General features: G+C 44.3%; 1 protein-coding gene across 1 annotated transcript in view; it reads left to right on the top strand.

Moving 5' to 3' along the window:
• The window catches only part of mgat4b (alpha-1,3-mannosyl-glycoprotein 4-beta-N-acetylglucosaminyltransferase B), a 136,224-nt gene that overhangs the window by 20,542 nt on the left and 99,665 nt on the right, over nt 1–16,017 (top strand). The window lies entirely within an intron of this gene.

Below are 16,017 nucleotides of genomic sequence, written 5' to 3' on the forward strand. Positions count from 1 at the left end.
TCAGCTATGATCATATTGAATGGCGGTGCTGCCTCAAAGGGCCGAATGGCCAATTTCTGCATCTATTTTTCTATGTTTCTAACTCTACCTCCGCCACATTGACGACTGCATCGGTGCTACCTCCTGCACCCATGAAGAACTCAGTGACTTCATTAACTTCATGACTAATTTCCATCCTGCACTCATTCACTTGGACCATGTCCGACACCCCCCTACCGTTTCTAGATCATGCCGTCTCCATCACGGGAGACAGACTATCGACTGACATCTATTTAAAAACCCACTGACTCCCATAGCTATCTAGACTACACTTCTTCCCACTCTGCTTCCTGTAAAGACTCTATCCCCTATTTTCAATTCCTCCATCTACGCCGCATCTGCGCCCAAGATGAGGTGTTCCATACCAGGTCATCGGAGATGTCCTCATTCTTTAGGGAACGGGGGCTCCCCTCTTTCATTTTCGATGGGGCCCTCACGAGGATCTCCTCAATATCCTGCAGCTCCGCTTTTGCTCCCTCGTTTTGCTGAACACCTCGGCTGAACCTACCTGATCTCCGGTTACTCAATACTTTAACACCCCCTCCCTTTCCCACACTGACCTTTCTGTCCTGGGCTTCCTCCATTGTCTGAGTGAGGCCCAGTACAAATTGGAGGAACAGCACCTCATATTTTGCTTGGGTAGCTTTGTCGTCGTGGCTATCCCTTGAGGTCGAGGATGATGGCCTATGTTCCAGTATTTTTATGGACTCCCAGGTGACTTATGAGTCCAATCCTGTCTTTGAAAGTTCTTTAACATTCAGGACACATAGTTCCAGATGGCAGATCGGGCTTTGTTTGTTGCTGCCTCTTTTTCTGGTTTCTTCTCTTTTCTTCTATATCTGCTCATCTGTTGGCTACAAAGGTCGCTGTTCCTTCTTGGATGATGGTTCGCCAGAGTTCCTGTCCTTGGCGTTGTCGATGTCGATTGCACATTTCTTCATGCTGGCTTTCAAGGCGTATTTGAATCCCTTCTTTTGTCCGCCTCTTACAGCTGGGAGTAGAAGGTTTGCTCTGGTAGACGCTAGTCTTCCATCCGAACAACATGACCGTCCCATCTTAGTTGGTTCTTGTTGATGAAGGCTTCGATGCCAAATGTTTTTGCTTCTTACAGCACGCTGACGTCGGTTCTTTTGTCTTCCCAGCTGATATTTAAGCTGCTTCCAACACATAGTTGCTGGAACTTTTCAAGTGTTTTCAGATAGTGTCGGTATGTTATAGAAACATAGAAACATAGAAAATAGGTGCAGGAGTAGGCCATTCGGCCCTTCGAGCCTGCACCGCCATTTGATATGATCATGGCTGATCATCCAACTCAGTATCCCATCCCTGCCTTCTCTCCATACCCCAATACCATTATCCAAGTTTCTGATGCATACAGGAGCGTTAGATTCACCACTGCTTTGTACACTTACATTTTGGTTTCTGTTCGGATGTCACGATTTTGAAAGACTCGTTCGAAGACGTCCAAAAGCTGTTCCAGCACACTTAAGACGATGTTGGACCTCGTCATCAAGGTCGACATTGGAGGAGAGGTGACTTCAAAGGTACAGATAGTGATCCACATTTTTCAGGGTTGTTTCACCGTTGAATTGATGGTTCTTTACGATTTGTTTCAGTTAGTGTCGATTGGTAGATAACTTGAGTCTTCTTGGAGTTGATGGTAAGTCCAAGGTTCGTGTATGCACTGTTGAAGGCAGTCAGGATCTGTTGCAGATGATTTTCTGAGAGAGCTGCAAAACAGTTGTCGTCTGCGTATTGTAACTCGATGAGGGAGCTCATAGATGTCTTAGTTTTGGACTTGAGACGGGCAAGATTGAATAGTCTGCCATCTGTTTTGTAGACAATTTTGATTGCTGGGGTTAGGTCATCATTGATGATATGGATGGTTGTCGCAATGAAGATGGTGAACAGTGTTGGGACAATCGCTCATCCCTGTTTCACTCCTGATCTGACTTGAAACGGCTCACAGTTGCTGTTGCTGGCCATGACTGTGGCAAGCATGTCATCGTGGAGGAGTCTCGGGATTCTAATGTACTTTTCAAGACATCCTTGGGACGTCCCATAAGAGTACCCTTGATACCGAGTCTTAGTGGGGTCGATGAATGCCATGTACAAAGGTTGAAGTTGTTCACAACACTTTTCTTGTAGTTGACGCATTGTGAAGATCATGACGGCTGTTCCACGTGGTGGTCTAAATCCGGCTTGTGTCTCTGGAAGGATCTTCTCGGGTTAAGGCTTGAGTCAGTTGTTCATGATGCGGGCGAGGACCTTGCCTGCTGTTGCTAATAGGGAAATTCCATGATAGTTTCCGCAGTCAGATCGATCGCCTTTCCTTTTTGTAGATGGTAACGTTTGCTGAGTCTCTAAAGTCTCCTGGTACATCTTCATTTATCCAGATCTTGATGAGAAGCTGATGCAGTTGGTAATGGAGCAGGTTACCTCCAATTTTGTAGGCCTCAGCTAGTATTCCGTCGAGTCCAGTTGCCTTGTTGTTGTTCAAGGTTTTGATGGCTTCCTTGATTTCTTCAAGTGATGGTATTCAGCTTAGGGAGTCGCCAACAAGCTGCTTTGGTATGTTGTTGATCACATTCCTGTCAAATGAGGCGGTTTGATTTAGAAGATCTTCAAAGCGCTCCCTCCGTCTAGAATTGATGTCAGCATTGCTCTTCAGGATGGTCGACCCATCTTTGCTCTTAAGAGGGGCTTGACCGTGAGTGGATGGATCAAAAATTTCTTTGGTTGTGTTGAAAAAGCCTCGAGTGTCATTGGCGTCTGCTAGTTGTTGGATTTCCTGAGCTTTCTCCCTCCACCATTGGTTTTTCAGGTTTCGGGTGCTCTTCTGGACTGCAGCCGTGCATTCCTGATAGCACTTCCTTTTGGCAGCCAACTGTTGCTCATTTTGTAAAGTGATGAAAGCTTTTCTCTTTTCATCGATGAGTTGTTGGAGATGTTTGTCACTATCGTCGAACCAATCCTGATGTTTTGTTTTGCTTGAACCCAATAGTTTCCTTGCAGGATGCGATGATAGCGTTCTTCAATAGATTCCAGTGTTCTTCGACAGATGATGGGCTTTGTTGAGGCAGTTGTTCTTGAAGTTTCTGTTGATACTTCTGTACACGGTCGATGTCTTGAAGGATGTCAACATTTAATTTCTTGATGGTGTTTTTGTCTGATTTTGATGTTTCCTTTTGGGCCGAATCTTCATTCTCATGGTGGACGAGATGAGACGATGGTCTGTCCAGCACTTGTCGGCACGGGTAACGGCTCTTGTTTTCAGTACATCTTGTTGGTCATGGGATCGTACGATAATGTAGTCGATGAGGTGCCAGTGTTTGGAATGTGGATGCTGCCAGGAGACGTTGTGCCTGTTTTTCTGGCGAAATAAAGTGTTTGTAATCACCAGGTTGTGTTCAGCACATGGTGAGGAGGAGTGTTGCATTGGCATTGACTTTGCCAACTCCTTCCTTGCTGATTGTTCCGGTACAGAGCCTATGATCTTTCCCGACACTGGCATTGAAGTATCCAAAAAAGAATGATCTTGTTGTCCTTTGGGAACTTTGTCGTCAAGTTGGGCGTAGAAGTTCATACCCCAGTGGTATGAGCATTGACTTCTCTAACCAAGTAGCCCTTGTTTTCCCTCTCTCCATCCCCTCCCCCTTCCCCGTTCTCTGACTAGTCTTACTGCCTCTGACTACATTTTATCTCTGTATCCCCCACTCCCCTGACATCAGTCTGTCTGAAGAAGGGTCTCGACCCGAAATGTCACCCATTCCTTCTCTCCAGAGATGCTGCCTGTCCCGCTGAGTTACTCCAGCATTTTGTGTCCATCGTCATTTTTTTAATGTCTTATTTTACATTCTAGAAATCTATACTATTACTAAAACTCTCATCTTGACCAATCTGCTTTGTAATTAAATTTATGCAAAAATTATACCCCATAGTGCTACGATTTTTGCCACCTTACTCGCCATTCTCCTCTGCTGCAAGTCAAATACGTTTTGTTCCAATAGGTGAAATAGTACAAAAGTTATGAAGGTTTAAAAATCGTAAAAAACGCCCCTTCCAGAACCCGCTGTCAATAACGCGGCGAGGAGAATAAAAAGCTGAAGGGGCGCAGTGTGTAGAGCGGTTCGCGTTGAGTCAGCAGCTCGCGGGCTGCTTCTGCAATGACCAACATGACCAGCCAGAAGCTGCTGAGTTGAACCGGATGCCTCTGGGTGAAGCCGGAGTGGGACTGGGATCTGCTGTGTGAGGCCGAAAGCTGAAGGTATGGGGTGAGCAGAGTGCGAGCCCCCCCTCCCCCTCCCCCATGCAAACTACTTGGTAGAAGTAAGAATGGAGCCAGATATTTCTTCATTGTTTTTAATTGTTTGTTATCTCTGTGTCTGTGTTCCTCGGTCAATATCACTAGGAGGACCAGGCCTTTATTACTGCAGGTTGTGAGACCTTGCTACGTGGAAATTGTCCATTGCATTACCCTGTGTCATAATGACTATATTTTTTAAAAAAAATTTCCAGATACAGCACATCGTTTTCCGCATGGATCTGAGCCTGTACTCACTAGAGATTCGAAGGATGAGGGGAGAACTTGCTGAAACCATTCGAATTGTAAAAGGCGTAGATGGAGTGGTTGTGGAAAGGACGTTTCCAGTAGTTGAAGAGATTTGTACCAGAGGGAACGCAGCCTTAGATTAAAAGGATGTACCTTGAGAATGGAAATGTAGGAATTTCTTTAGCCAGAGGCTGGTGAATCTGTGGAATTCATTGCCACAGCCAGCAGTGGAGGCCAAGTCACTTGGTATTTTTAAAGTTGAGATTGACAGGCTCTTGAATAGTAAGGGCCTCAAAGGTTACGAGAAGGCTGAAGAATGGAATTGAGAGGGAAAAATAGATCAGCCATGACTCGTTGGGTCAAATGGCCTGATTGCTGATGCTGCTGACCTGCTGAGTTCCTCCAGCACTTTGTGTTTTGTTTGAAAAGAGAAAATACTGGCAGGTTGGGAAGCATCTATGGGATGAGAAACACAGTTGGCCTTTCAAGTTAAATTCCATTAGGTTGTTATAAGCTAATGCACTATAGATTTTGGGCGGCTCCACATAAATAGAATTATTTTTCTGTGAAGGTTGCACATCAAAGTCATTTCTTGTGTGCAAAACTTTCCTGAATATTTAGAATGTGATGGTATGATGTTTCAGATTTAACTTTTTCTTTTAATCTAAATTGCAATGCAAGAACAAACTCTCTTTCATAATTATTACATTTGAAATGTATAATTATTATTGCTCCCGAGAGCTTTGGATTTTCTCTTTTTTGTGTGGGAATTAATTGAATATATTGATTAACTCTCCAGGATGATAAGCTTCAGGTAATGGTTGGATTGACCAAAGTGTTTGTACCATAGATGAAAAATCTATAGTTTGGAAATTGCTAATGTTTGATTTATTATTGTCATTTGTCAATAATAATTTATTATAATAACATTATAACCATTATATTTTAATATTAATTAAATTAATATGCAGTGTCATATTGCACGCATAACACTGCAATATAACACAAGTGTAACAGTTTTAACAACATAGATGCAGTGTACCACTGAGATGCAGTGAACATTTTACATGCTATCCAGGCAAGTCGTATCATACATTCATACAATCAAACCTCCCATGAAAGCAACAGCTAGAGCAAAAAGAGAAATGAAAGTGCAGAATACTATGTTACATTTACAGGAGAAAGTGTAGATTAAAAAAAACTGCAGTGGCTGCATTGAGGTAGTTTAGGAGTTTATGAACTGACAGTTCAAGAGTTTGATAATAGCGGGTATGAAGCTGATTCTTGAACCTATTCTTTCAGTGAAGATGGAGAGGATCTTGAGGGAATCTGGAACTAAGGATACCACTTTAGAAACAAGGGCTTGTTGGCTTTAGATTTCAGACAGATGATGTGAAATATTTTTTGATGGTGATGATAGTGATTGACACTCCTGAAACAATGGCAAAAGCAGATTTGGAGAGACTGAGCTGTACAGTGCGGAGAGAGGCCCTTCGGCCCACCATGACGACTAATTTGCCAAACTGGGCTAATTCCTTTTACCTGCATTTGTCCCATATCCCTCTAAACCGTACCTATCCATTTCTCTGTCCAAATGTCTTTTGAAAGTTGTAATTGTATTCACTTCTAAAGCTTCCTCTGAGTAACAGGATCACATCTGTCACAGGGCGACTTGACGCAAGATGTAACCAGAGTGAAGTGGTCGTGGTCTAGCACGATATCACACGATATAACGGGGGGTAGATAAAGAGTTCCCACGGTACTCGGCATTTCTGTTATTTGTGCGAGTGACTTGTCCGTGTCCCGAGCTTTCCCGTTAAATCTTGAATGAACATTGTGAAGTGTTGTTAAATCATCACGTGGTACAAATGATGTCACTTTTTTTTCACACACTATAAATATCCTCCCTTGGTTGAGTTGGCTCATTTGGAGACATGTTTTACTGTGTATGTGGGAGACACAGATGGACTGAGCACAGTACCTCGGTCTTACTGTGTGTGGGAGAGGGGGAGAAAGAGACGTACACTCACAGTGGCAGAGTCTCTCAGCCTGTGTAAGAGGGAGGGAGGGAGAGAGAGAGAGGCACACACAAGGTGGATGTGAAATCTCACCTGCCTGTTTCAGTGACAGACACCCGCCGCCAGTAAATGAAGACACCCCCATCTGTCTCTCCCTCGACTCCCCCACCTTTCCCTCCCAACTCCAGTCCCGTCCCGACCCCCTGGGAAACTGAATAGAGCAACAATCAACTGCTGCCTGTGCGCTGATATGACAATAAAGGCTACTTTACTTTACTTTACTTTACTGAGTTAAAGAGTTCCCACGGTAGACTGTAAAACTGGGACCCTGGTTCTGGACTCCCCCAACATCGGGAACATTCTTCCTGCATCTAGCCTGTCCAATCCCGTAGATACTGATTAGACCGGTATCTATTTATTTACTTTATTAATGATTTCAATTAAATATTGGGAACATCAGGCCGCAAACGTTATTTCTTGAGTGTTAGTGCTGGACTTGACTCGACCTTCCTAGTTAGCCGGCGCCTGAGACTGAGCCAAGCAATGTCCAGACCTGACTTCAACACAAAGTGATGGAGGAACTCAAAGGGTCAGGCTCGTCCAACGCTCTGTGTTTTGCTCGTGATTCCTGCATCTGCAGTTCCTCGTGTCTACAGACCAGAGTTGCCACTTGACTCCGAGATGACCATCACAGAGCATACGGAAGATAGACACGAAATGCTGGAGTAACACAGCGGGACGGGCAGCATCTCTGGAGAGAAGGAATGTGTGACGTTTCGGTTCGAGACCCTTCTTCAGAGTCTCGTCCCGAAACGTCACCCATTCCTTTTATCCAGATGCTGCCCGTCCAGTATTTTATGTCTGTCTCCAGTATTACTGTGTCTATCATCGGCGCAAACCAACATCTACAGTTCTTTCCGACACATTAGAGGATACCGTCTCGCCATCACTCGGATTACCCGCTTCATTTCCATAACGTTGCCACCTCTCTTTACTTTGCTTACTGAAGCCTGATCCTTGTCACATCCAGTGCTCTATCGCCCAGCCTCTCATCTTTCAATCGGGTTCGGCCAGGAAGGTACTGCAGATGCTGGATTAAAACGAAGATAGACACAACATGTAGCTCAGCGGGACAGGCAGCATATCAGAAGGGTCTCGACCCGAAATGTCACCCATTCCTTCTCCCCAGAGATGCTGCCTGTTGCGCTGAGTTCCTCCATTTTGTGGCTACCTTGGGTTTATCCAGGATCTCCCCGTTGATGTCCTAACTCGCTTTGGTTTGTTATTATTGTCTCGTATCGAGAACCAGCAGATACAGGTTTAGGTTCGGGGGGAATGATTTAATGAGAGCCTAAGGGGTAATTATTTTACGCAAAGGGTGGTGGGTGTATGGAATGAGCTATCCGTTAAGGTAGTTGAGGCAGGTACTGTCGCAATGTTTAAGACGCATTAGACTGAAGCATGGATAGGATAGGTTTAGATGGTTATGGGCCAAACGCGGGCAAGTGGGACTAGTGTAGATGGGACATATTGGTCGGTGTGGGCAAGTTGGGTCGAAGGGCCTGTTTCTACGCTGTATGATTCTATGCAGGGAATAAACTTTTGTTTGCGTGCTATACAATCATATCAGATAATGCTATACATGAATATAACCAAGCCACGTACAGTCTGAAGAAGGGCCTCGACCCGAAACGTCACCCGTTCCTTCTCTTTAGAGATGCTGCATGTCCCGTTGAGTTACTCCAGCATTTTGAACCGTCGAGTTACTCCAGCATTCTCTTTAAACCGGCATCTGCTGTTCCTACCGACACATGCACAAGAACACCAGGTAGAGCGAAGAGGAAAATACCAGAGTTCAGAATATATGTTTTCAGGACAGTTCCAGGGGGAAAAGGTCCAATGTCTGCATTGAGGTAGGTTGGTAGGTCGGGTCAGTGCCCAAACGAATGGAAGGAAGAACCGTTCTGAAGCCGGATAAGAATAGGTGGTCGGCGCGGACTCGGTGGGCCGAAGGGCCTGTTTCCTAAAGGGCCTATATCTCTAAAATCTGAAGTTAGGTAATGTCTAAAGGAACTGCAGATGCTGGTTAATACGCATAAAAGGACACAAAATGTTGGTGTACCTCAGCAGGTAAGCCAGATCTGGGAAGAAAAACATAAAAAGCTGGAGTAAGTCAGCGGGTCAGGCAGCATCTCTGGAGAAAAAGAATAGGTGGCGATTCGAATCGGAACCCTTCTTCAGACATCCTAATCGGAATTGAGTCTGAAGATGTGTCTCGTCCCGAAACATCAGCTATTTTTCTCCAGAGATGCTGCTTGACTCGTTGAGTTACTCCAGCTTTTTGTGTCTGTCTTCGGTTTAAACCAGCATGTGCAGTTTACTCCTTACACGGGTCTCTGGAGAACATTGATTGGTAGCGTTCCGGACCCTGCTTCGGAAAGGCATCGATCGCTAGTCGGCGAGGACTCCGAGCTGTATTTCTCAAAGAAGTACACGTGAAAAATTTCTCACGGACCATAAAAATGCGGGACCTTTCAGTAAAGTCCCTTTTAAAGTCCCTTTTAAAGATTATAGTAATTTTCTTGAATCTCATTAACATAACTCATGAATAAGTTGATGTCCATATGCGGATGCAAATCTTTATTTTTTAAATTCAATCCCACAGAAGACAATTTTTACTCACCTTCTGTCCCCTCTGTCCAGCTTCCGGGTTCACCGTTCGCAGGAGTTCCCACGGTAACCGCAAGAGTTATTACGGATATCGCACGGATATCGCACTGGCCACTAAATGCATATAATGTTGCAATGCTCAACCACAAGTGTACAAGTCACTCTTGGAGAAATTCAAACTTGCTTGAATTTTCTCCCGAGTCACCAAGTTACACGATTACCTGCCGTTAGCGCCACGGTGGTCCACGGTGGTCCACGAATGCCGTACTGTTATCGCACGAGGTTCCCACGATGTTAAACTCTGGTTAACTCTTGCGTCAAGTCGGCTTCTGTTTGTTGACTACAGATCACTGTTCAAATCTATCATCTCCTCCAAACTCGTCAACAAGCTCCAAGACCCAGGCCTATGTACATCCTTTGTAACTGGATCCTTGACTTCCTCATCGGTAGACCTCAATCAGGGCTACATTAAGTTTGCAAAGCAAATTGGAAAGAATGGAAGGATATTTAGATCAAATAGGAGTGGGGAGGCATGCATGGGCCATAAACCTGATGTGGCCCGTGGGCAGAATGGCCTGTTTCACCGGTGTGACATAAATTGCCTTAAAGGTGAAGGAAAGAAAGTGAAATACACTATATTTTCTAAAGTGGGTTTATGATTTTTTTTTTTCTCACCCCAAAGCCTGAACTTTGTACTGCATGAAGATTTCATCCTACTGATTCCTACTCATTATTTATGGCATTTACAATAGCTTTAATCTCAGTGGAATTTGACGGGGTGGATTCTGCAGTCGCGCTTTGATATTTCAATGCCAAGATGCTCTTTAATAAAACATAGAATAAGTACAGCAGAGGAACAGGCCCTTCGGCCCACAATGCCCATGATAAACATGATGCTAATTTAAAATAATCTCTGATTCGATACATGATCCGTATCCCTCCATTCCCGGCATATCCATGTGCCTATCTAAAAGTCTCTTTAATACCATTATCGTATTTGTCCCCACCACCATCCCTGGCATCGCATTTAAGGCACCCACCACACTGTGTGTTTTAAAAAAAATTGCCCGCACATCTCCTTTAAACTTTGGCCCTCTCACCTTAAAGCTCTGTCCCCAGTCTTTAATATTTCCACCCTATTTATGCCTCTCATAATTCTATATACTTCCGTCAGGTCTCCCTTCAACCTTCCGCGCCCCGGAGTAAGCAATCCAAGTCTGTCCAATCTCTCAATGTAGCTAAAACTCTCTAATCCAGGAAGAGAGATTTGAGGAGGTTATTGCCGTGTGCTGCAGAATTGACTATCAAAGCCTTGATTTTTTTTTTTGTCATGAATCTTTGTTGCTTTGTTTTCAGTCAGGGTTTTGAATCTATTTGGAAACCTTTAAGGCTGAACGGAAGTAAGAGATGTTCAGGCAGCGCTCTGTATGAATATTTAATGACAGTTTGAGGATTCGCAGTGTTGAGAGATGATCATGGGAGGCTACAGCAGTAATTGGGTCATGAAAGATTGTCCTGTGTTTTGTGAGCTTGCTAAGCTAGTTATTATATAGAATCTAGGGGACAGCACAGAAATAGGCTCTCCGGCCTACCATGTCCACACCGACCTTTTTTCCCATCAACACTTATTTTGGTTCGATTTTTTTTAAGAGGGAAGAAAAATATATTTTCTCTGTTGAATCTCATTCTTCTTCCTGAAACCATTTTGTTGTGTGGAAATGCCTAGCAACTCAATTGCCATTCCCATCCTGGACCCAAATAATCTGCAGTTCCTGGGTTGGACTGGGTCCCTGAGATAGAGCTCATTAAAACTTAACGCACTGTCTGTTCTGACAAATGGTCTTTGATATGAAACATTAACTCTGTTTCTCCACATATGCTGCCCTTCCAGAGTATTGCCAGCATTTTCTGTTTTTATTTCAGATTTCCAGCAACTGTAGTTTTCTTGATTTGTTAAAAAATATATATCAATCAGCCCCTGACCTTGCTCATTGGTTACATAGTTACTGGTCTGAGGAGCAATTTCTTTAGCCAGAGTATGGTGAGTCTGTGGAATTCTTTGCCTCAGATGCCAGTGGACGACAAGTCTTGGGTATTTTCAAAGCGGAGATTGATAGGTTCTTGATTAGTAAGGGTGTCAAAGGTTACGGGGAGAATGCAGGAGAATGGGGTTGAGAGGGGAAAATTGCAGAGCCATGATTGAATGATAGAGTAGACTTGATGGGTCAAAAGGCCTAGGTCTGCTCCTATGACTTGTGACCTTATGAAGAATCAAGAGAAAAAATCACCAGGAAGATGATCTTGCAGAATTACATAAAATGGCTCTTTGTCTATGCTGGTGTTTATGCTCGAAATGAGCTTTGTCCATACTTTAGAGATACAGCATGGATACTGCCCCTTCGTCCCATCGTCTGCGCCGACCAGCGACCACACCATACACTAACATTATCCTACAAACCAAGGACATAGAAACATTGAGAAATAGGTGCAATAGTAGGCTATTCGGCCCTTCGAGCCCGTACCGCAATTCAATATGATCATGGCTGATCATCTAAAATCAGTACCCCCGTTCCTGCTTTTTCCCCATATCCCTTGATTCCTTTAGCCCTAAGAGCTATATCTAATTCTCTCTTGAAAACATCCAGTAAATTGGCCTCCACCGCCTTCTGTGGCAGAGAATTCCACAGATTCACAACTCTCTGGGTGAAAATGTTTATCCACACATCAGTCCTAAATGGCCTACCCCTTATTCTAAAACTGTCCCCCCTGGTTCTGGACTCCGCCAACATCGGGAACATTTTTCCTGCATCTAGCCTGTCCAACCCTTTAAGAATTTTATATGTTTCTATAAGATGCCCTCTCATCCTTCTAAGTTCCCATGAATACAAGCCCAGTTGACCCATTCTTTCATCATACAGGTATGTCAGCCCCGCCATCCTGGGAATTAACCTGGTGAATCTACGCTGCACTCCCTCAATAGCAATAATGCCCTTCCTCAAATTAGGAGACCAAAATTGTACACAATACTCCAGGTGCAGTCTCACCAAGGCCCTGTACAACTGCAGTAGGACCTCCTTGCTCCTAAACACAAATCCTCTTGCAATGAAGGCCAACATGCCATTCGCTTTCTTCACTGCCTGCTGTACCTGCATGCTTACTTTCAGCTTGACAATTCACAAATTTACTGAAACCAATTAACCTACAAACCTGTATATTGTTGGAGTGTGGGAGGAAACTGGAGCATCCACGCGGCCACAGGAAGAACGTACAAACGCCGCACACACAGCACTGTAGCCAGGATTGAATCCGGGCCTCTGGCGCTGTAAGGCAGCAACTCTACCGTTGTGCCACCGTGCCGCCACTTGTTAACCAACAGTAACAGCATCAACATTCTGCACCTCAGCTTTTGCTGTAACAATAATTTTCACATCCTCAGCTTTCTTTGAGTAAACAAAAGCATTCTTAGAGTCATAGTCATACAGCACGGAAACAGGACCCCCCCCCCGACCAACCTATCCCTGTTGACCAACTTGCCCACCTAAGCTAGCTCTGTTTCCCAGGTTTGGCACATACCTATCCATGAACCTGTCCATCTTTCAGTTGTTACTGTACCTGCCTCAACCACGTGCTCTGACAGCATGTTCTATATCTTTAGTTTGACCTAATCAGAATTTATCTTGCACTAAATGTTGTTACCCTTTGGACGGCTGTGGACCGCTTGATTGTAATCATGTATTGTTCTTTGACTGGATGGCGCACAAACAAACGCTTTTCACGGTGCACGTAATTGTAATAAACTAAACTAAATATATGCCCCAGCATCTGTGTGGGGAAAGAGTTGCCCCTCAGTGACAGCACGGCCAAGAGCAGTTGGTCCATGTGGCCAGCTCCACATGCAAGTCTCAGAAGGTACTTGCTTGGAAATGGATTTCTAACTAACTCCAGGTTCATCCAGTCAAAATTATGAAAAAGCCATCAACCATACATTAATTCCATTTTATTATTCCTGCATTCCCATCTGCTATGCCCCACACCAGGGGCAAAACAGCAGCCAATTAAACTCCCAAGAGAGAAGTTCAAGAGTGTCTATTTGTTATCTACACCGGATACGACAGGAACAGTGAAATTCTTATTTGTTGCATTTCTAGAGACACTGCAACAACAATAAATGTAACAATAAGTTAACGGTAATTCAAAGTGTAGACTATGATAGTGTAAAAACCAACATACATGGAGCTACCATAGTAGTGCACAGTTCCTAGCTGAGATAATTGAGCTCCGCTCTATGATCTTTGGTCCCTAGTGGTTCAGTGCAACCAAAAGAGGCTGTTATTGAACCTGGAGGTAACAGTTCTCAGACTCCTTCCTGTACATCGTGCAACTTGCATGTGTTTGGGTTGTGGGATGAAGCTGGAGCACTGGGGTAAAAGTATCAACATTGAATTCTTCAATTTAAAAAAATATCCCACCCAGATGTGCCATATTTCTCCCATCCCCCTTCCCTTTTATCCCCCCCAAACCATATCCTTTTCTCCGGCTTTACATTTCACCTTTCCATATCCGACTTCCTTTTGTCTCCTTCTCACCTCTAGCCTTTGTCACTTACTCCAATCACCCCCCTTCTCGCCTCCAATTGTATCCACCCATCACTTGCCAGGCTTTGTCCCACCACTAGCTCTCTTTTCAAGGGTTCTCCTCCCCCCCACGCCATCAGTCCCGACCCAAAACTTCATCTGTCTGTCCCCACCACATATACTGCCTGTCCAGCCGAGTTCCTCCAGCGCATAATGCCCCTGTCCCACTTAGGAAACCTGAACGGAAACCTCTGGAGACTTTGCGCCCCACCCAAGGTATCCGTGGGGTTCCTGGAGGTTTTTGTCAGTCTCCCTACCTGCTTCCACTACCTGCAACCTCCAGCAACCACCTGCAACCTCCGGGTACCACACGGAAACCTTGGGTGGGGCGCAAAGTCTCCAGAGGTTTTCTAAGTGGGACAGGGGCATACAGGACACAAAGTGCTGGTGTAACTCAGCGGGTCAGGCAGTATCCCTGGAGAACATGGATAGGTGGTGTTTTGGGCCGGGACTCTTCTTCAGACCATCTGTGTAATCCAGCACCCACACTACCTTGTTTCGCAAGTTACTCCTGTTCTACATAAAATGTACATTTTCCAAATGGTCTATTGCTCATGTTAACTCTGCTTCTCATTGTGTAGCTGCTACTTGAACTGCTGAGTGCTTCCAGCCATATCCTGTGCTTGGCCTACATTAAAGCTGTTGTAGCCCTCTGCCACCTTCCCACGGGAAATGAATGCTACTGGCCTACAACTCCCACATCTGAATTAATTTGTTTCCTGCCATTCAAAGTCCATGCCAAGATGAAGGCAAGAAATCCCACCTAAACAGTCACTTTGTCCTTGGCTGAAATCCACAGTCTAAAGCTGTTCACATTTGGGATAGATTTTGGGAAACCATCTGGAGTTCAGAGAAGTGGAAGAAAAATAACAATGAGAAATTGGGGCGGTGCAGTGCTAGAGTCGCTGCATTACCGCTCCAGCCACCCGTGTTTGATCCTGACTACGGATGCTGTGTGTACGTTCTCCCTGTGACCGCGTCAATTTTCCCATTGTGCTGCGGTTTCCTCCCACACTCCAAAGACGTTCAGGTTTGTAGGTTAATTGGCTTCGGTAAAGATTGTAAATTGTCCCTAGCGTGTAGGATAGTGTTGGTGTACGGGGTCGGCATTGACTTGGTGGGCCGAAGTGCCTGTTTCCACGCTAGGCTCAAAAACGAAAACTAAAACTGTTTGCTGTTCCGAGATCATGGTTTGAAATTTCGGATTAAAAAAACATTGGCAGCAAAATGAATTTGTAATTGCTTATTGGGAGGCCAAAGAGACACAGGATTACTCAATGCCAACACCAGCTGCCAAGAAAGCACCAACTTTTCCATTCTTCAGCATTGGCATCATTTTCTTTGGAAATATAAACCCAAGGGATGGAATGAATTAGTTATTTTTAGTGAACTTGAATTTCACTGGATAGGGGATCCATGGGTGAACAAGCCAAATGGATACAAAATGATCTTGGTGGAAGCACGTCAAAGTTTGTGTTTCAGATTGGAGACCTGTGACCTGTGAGGGACATGTGCCTAATGCAGGCAGGTGGGATTAGTGTAGAAGGGACAAGTTGGTTGGCGCGGGCAAGTTGGGGGCGAAGGGCCTGTTACCATGCTGTATGACTATGATTATAACTCTCTGACCATTGGTGTTGGGTCCACCATGGTTTTAAATCTGTATGAAGGACTTGGATGAGATTGTAGTTGGCATGGTTAGTAAATTTGCAGATAACACTAAAATTGGACATAAAACATCCAGTGCCTTTTTGTGATAGCACACTTCTAAAAAGTCAAACTATATATTCAAATTTTTAGAATTTTTAATATTACAAAAATGTTACTCAAGTTTAAAAAAAATAAAATATATTAATTAAATTAGGTGGTCAGGCCCTTAAACAGCTTAAGCAGCTCATAAGAAGATGATCTGCCATAGACACCAACACCAAAGAATAATATGCATTCTGGCAACTTTTTGTCTATATATAAAGGACTACGATTACAAATGGATCTACATTAAAGGGGAAAATTGGCTAAGAATTGGCAGGTGGAATTTAATTTGGGCAAGTGCAAAATGTTGCATTTTGTTAAGTTGTACCAAGGAATGAGTTGCACGATAAATGGA

This window comes from Amblyraja radiata, chromosome 11, assembly GCF_010909765.2.
Source record: "Amblyraja radiata isolate CabotCenter1 chromosome 11, sAmbRad1.1.pri, whole genome shotgun sequence".
Classification (NCBI taxonomy): domain Eukaryota; kingdom Metazoa; phylum Chordata; class Chondrichthyes; order Rajiformes; family Rajidae; genus Amblyraja; species Amblyraja radiata.